This window comes from Mauremys mutica, unplaced genomic scaffold (assembly GCF_020497125.1).
Source record: "Mauremys mutica isolate MM-2020 ecotype Southern unplaced genomic scaffold, ASM2049712v1 000504F_np12_subseq_229234:331340_obj, whole genome shotgun sequence".
Lineage (NCBI taxonomy): Eukaryota > Metazoa > Chordata > Testudines > Geoemydidae > Mauremys > Mauremys mutica.
In genome coordinates, this window is record NW_025422983.1 from 96758 (window position 1) to 102107 (window position 5350).

Here is a 5350-nt window from a genome sequence, read left to right on the forward strand (position 1 = left end):
TTGCTGGGGTCTGGGTGGGGAACAGCCGTTTCTGAGGATTAATTTCATATTAATGGTGTTGATCTATAGATTTTACAGCCAGACTAGATCACTAGGTACCTCTGTTCTGAGGGGGGATTTGATCGCTGCTTTCAACTACCTGAAAGGGGGTTCACAAGATGTTGGATCTAGACTGTTCTCAGTGGTAGAAGATGATAGAACAAGGAGTAATGGTCTCAAGTTGCAGAGGGGGAGGTTTAGGTTGGATATTAGGAAAAACTTTTTCACTAGTAGGGTGGTGAAGAACTGGAATGGGTTACCTAGGGAGGTAGTGGAATCTCCTTCCTTAGAGGTTTTTAAAGTCAGGCTTGACAAAGCCCTGGCTGGGATGATTTAGTTGGGTTTTGTCCTGCTTTGAGCAGGGGGTTGGACTAGATGACCTCCTGAGGTCCCTTCCAACCCTGAGATTCTATGATTCTATGACCTGATTCAGAACAGAGTCCAGATAATTTTACCCAGTGACTCCTACATCCACCCCAAGATCTTCTGGCTGAACGAGGAGGGTTCATTCAGAAAGTCATCGTGTTTGGGTGTAAAGGTGTGAAATGATGGGGAAATTGGCCCCTCTTTCCAGTTTAAATGTTGTAACTTCTACACCTAGACCGGGATGGCCAACCTGAGCTTGAGAAGGAGCAAGAATTTCCCAGTGTAACTGCCAAATGTGCACCTTTGTATGCAACTACTGAGTCAATTGTGAACCTTTCCATCATTGTCCTTTGCTCTTAACCCTGAGGCTATTGCCTCATCATGGGCCCATTTCCCACCTCTCTTTCATACAGAAGCACAATTTTCTTTGCACAGACACAGGAACAGCAAGATCTTTCTCTGTCCCTTGTGCAAAGCAGGAGGCCAAATTCCATGGAAACAATGGACAAGCAGGGGGCTCTGGGCACATCCAGCCCTGGCCGTGAGATGTTCCCTCCCCTCTTTCTTTATGCCCCTGTTGTTATTTCATGGATTGTCTGGGATGGGGAAAAAGCTGAGATCACTCCAGGTGGAGGGGAAAAGAACCCTGAATATCTCAGGACCCAACCCTGCTACCAGGATCACTGAGGTGCTGGGAATCTGCCTGGGAAAGGGACTGTGTGAATTGTCAAGGTGGGGAACGAAAAACAATCTACAACTAGATCCACCTCATTAACCACCGACACAGGCTAATCCTGCTGCCGATAGAAGGGAAACTGGGCGCCATTCTTTGCTGTTCAGCCATGGAAACAGTGACCCAATTGCACCGCAGTGAATGTGCTGGGGAAAGCTAGAGTTTACAGGCAGGTGGAAATAGCAGATCCTAGAAACACCTGGAGCTTCCCACACCACTTTTGCCACCAGGGTGAGGTGTTGAGCTGCTCACAGCATCCCCCACTATGACCTTGCAGCAGGGGATTGCCGCACCCCCAACCCAATGCAGGGGAGATGGCTGAGTGTATCTCTGCACCCTGAGACCAGGGCACCCACTCTCTCTGCCCCACACATAGAATCTGGCCCTGCTGAAAAGTGACCACTATGAACAAGTCACCTCCAGGAGAGCAGGATTGGTCCTCAGAGAGGGGAATGGGCTTCTCGTGAAGCTTATAGGTCACTGGATGCTCTGGAAACAGGAGGGCTCTGAGTGTAACCCATAGCAAACACAACCTGCTAGGGGATGTAGCTCAGTGGTTGAGCACATGCTTTGCGTGTATGAGGCCCTGTGTTCAATCCCCAGCATCTTCATGATCATTTTTTCACCCTGCTGCTTTGCTCATGCCCAGAGGGGATGTGGCCCAGCAGTCTCCCTGCACCAGTTTCAGTCCTGCTCAGTGAGGGGCAAGTGACAATTGCATGGAAGGTCTGGGGGGGTTCTGCTCCTAAGTCACCTCAGTACATTTAAGATTCCCACCCGCTGTGCTGCTTGGGACAATGGTAGATGAAAAGGGCGAATCGTCCAGCACTGGAGGGAAAGGTCCCATCTGCACAGCCTGAGAGGCAAGGAAACAGAGGGCAGTCAGTGCTCTGGGAGGAGAGAGGTCAGTGATTTACTCCCAGCAGGGGACACTGTCTTTTTGAGTATCAGAGGGGTGGCCGTGTTAGTCTGGATCTGTAAAAGGCGACAGAGTCCTGTGGTGCCTTCTAAACTAACAGACGTATTGGCGCATGAGCTTTCGTGGGTGAATCCCCACTCCGTCAGATGAATGCAGTGGGAATTCTGTGCCTGGCTAGCCAACTACAAAAGCAGTTTCTCTTCCCTTGGTGATCACACCTCAGCTGCTAGAAGAGGGTCTCATCCTCCCTGATTGAACTAACCTCGTTATCCCTAGACTGGTTCTTGCCTGCATACTTATACCTGCCCCTGCAAATTTCCACTACATTCATCTGACGAAGTGGGATTCACCCATGGAAGCTTATGCTCCAATACGTCTGTTAGTCTGTAAGGTGCCACTGGACTCTGTCTTTTTGAGGCGAGTGCTGCTGGCTTGAGATGGTGCTGACGATGGATAGAAAAAAGGCTGGAGTCAATGGCAGATGGGACCACAGAAGGGGAAGGGGAATGGCAGCCCCACAGAAGGTCCTGGGTGCTCAGATGCCCCCAGTTATTGCACCCAGGCCTGTCCTAGAGAGAGAAAAGACACCGAGGGACCAGCCCCCCTACAGTGATCCCATGGACAAGAATCTGGTTAGGAGTGGGGTGAAGGTTCCCTCTGGGCAAAGGGGAGCTGAAATCCCTCCGTGTCCTGGAATTTAAGCAACGAAAGCTTCAAACCCTGCACGGGTGTGGGCTGAGGTGCATCAGCAGAAGGTTGGGCTGGACAGGGGTGGCAGGTTTGTATAATTTTTGGTGGTGCCCAGAATGGGACCAAGTCCTGCCCCACCCACCTGCCTAAGGCTCCAGGAAGGAGTTTGGGTGTGGGAGGGAGAGGGGTTGGGCGCTGGGAGGGTTTGGGTGCAGGGTCTGGGCTCAGTCAGGGGGTTGTGGCGAAGGAGGCAGTGTAGGGGGCAGGCTCTTGGAGGGAGGTTGGGTGCAGGTGTGGGGTCTGGGCTGGGGCAGGTGTTGCAGGAGAGGGTGAGGGGTGCAGCATTTACCTCGGGCATCTCCCGAAAGCAACCCGCAGCCCCTAAACTGGAGGACCGGGGGCGTCTCTGCCCACTGCTGCCCGCAGACTCCACCCCTGCAGCTCCCATTGCCACAGTTGGCAGTTGGGGTGGGGGCAGCACGTGGAGACCCCCCCACCACCACAGTTGTTCTTCTCACAGTTGGCTGATGGGGGGCAGCAGGGGATCTCCCCAATCTGGGGGAATCTCTGTGCCCCACTGTTAGTTCTCCATCCTGTCTCCCCCTAACAACACGCACCACTCCCCTCCCCATTATCAATGTTTTAGAGAGACCCCTCCCTCCCTTTATGGGATATAGACTCTGTGTGACAGAGACTGACTGGGGCTCCTCTCTGCATGGCCCCAGTGGGGAAGGAAAGAGACTGGGGGAGGGGGAGAAGATGGGCAGAAGGAGTCTAATGGGGCAAAGCCAGAATAGAGGAGATTTTCTTCCTGTTAAAATGTACTGGAGTCTCATCGCTGAAAAGCCGCATCTTGAGTTAAGTTTGAACCAGCAGCCTTTCAATTACCAGGCAAAGGTATGAACCACAGAGACTGATAACTGCCTGCTTCCCAAATGTGTTTAAAAAACATCTTCAGGGGTGCAACTGGTTAGTGCAGAGGGGCCGTCTGTTGGGGTTATGAGTTCAAGCTTTCTCTCAAGCCCTTTTTTCTCTTACCTGTGTAGTTTGTTTTGCCTAATTCATATACAAAGTGCTACACTAGAAAAAGGAGAGTAAGTTCTAAAATGTAGAGGTGGGTGCATACTTTAGAAACATCCCCCCTGTGCTGCCATTAGTTCCAGCAGATTGTTCACTGGAAGGGCAAATTGATTTCTTTGCTGCTGAGAAAGAGGCCAGGACAGGTCTGTGGGCACCAGGATCTCTCTGCTTCTTCCAGGTCCTTCCCTGCTCCAGTCACTGCTGTAGGAGGATCCTATATGCACTGAGCCTAAACATTTTCCTGGGCCTTCTTAGCATAGTTGGCAGCATGTCAGTCTCATACTCAGTAGGTCCTGAGCTCATACCTCAGAAAAGACAATGGTTTTCTGCTCCCTGCTTCAGATTTTCTAAAGGAAATCAGAGAAAAGAAGCTATAGGAGAGTGGTTCCTAGACACTCTAACACACAGATTTTTCTAAGGCATTAACTTTTCCTTCTCTGTGGAGTTTGTATTCTCCATAGAGCAAAATAAAACAAAAACATGCAAGTCTAAGACTAATACAGTATGAAACTCAATACAGATAAAATCTCACCCTCAGAGATCTTCCAATAAGCTTCTTTTGCAGACTAGACTTATTTCTTGTCTGGGCCCAATCTTTTCACCTGGTATAGTCCTTGTTCCAGCTCAGGTGGTAGCTAGGGGATTTCTCATGACTGCAGCCACCTTTCTTCTGTTCCACCCCCTTAAACAGCTTTGGTACAAGGCAGGAATCTTTTGTCTCTCTCCTGGGGAAAAGCCCCAGGTTTAAGATGGATTCCTGTACCAGGTGACATGGTCACATGCCCTGTGAGACCCCCCCCAAGCCTTCATTGTTCCTGGCCTGACTCACAGATGGTGCAGGACAGAGCCATCTCCAGTCAACTGTCCTGGTTAATGGGAGCCATCAGGAGTCCAAACCACTATTAATGGCCCACACTTTGCATCATTACAACAGGACCTCAGAGTTATAGTTCATATTTCTAGCTTCAGATACAGGAATGATCAGTTCATACAAATAGGCTGAACACACACAGTAGATAATAAGCTTTGTAATGATACTGCACAAGAGACCTTTTGCATGAAGCATGTTCCAGTTACATTATATTCACACTCATTAGCATATTTTCATAAAATCATCAACATCACAGCAGGGAAAGGGTTTTACGGCGGCACCTGGGAGCAGTTGAGTTTCATGTTCATGTTCATGTTCATGTTTCATGTTCATGACATTTCTGTTTGTGATTTTGTTTTGCTTCATATAACTGTGTTTTCTCAGGGACTTGATATTTACCAGGCTAACTAACAGCTAATAACGGGAGACTTCTAAGCAGGGCGTGGGCGAGCAGAAAAGAACTGTAAGAGACGCTGGTTTTCGACCTTGTGTTAGATAAGAATAGAATGCAGATTGTAGCAGAAATTGCTGAGAGAAGTAAGCTATCAGAAAGGAATATGTACAAACAAAATGCAGTTGTTGCTCCTCAGTGTATGTCGCAAAAGGTATAAATGCTTGCCTTAATTGTTTATCTAACCGAGACCTACCTCGG

General features: G+C 49.3%; 1 non-coding gene across 1 annotated transcript; it reads left to right on the forward strand.

Moving 5' to 3' along the window:
* The first annotated feature begins 1677 nt into the window (after positions 1-1677).
* TRNAA-UGC lies at positions 1678-1749 on the forward strand. Its single transcript has one exon. It is a non-coding gene; the product is annotated as a tRNA-Ala (tRNA).
* The last annotated feature ends 3601 nt before the right edge of the window (positions 1750-5350 follow it).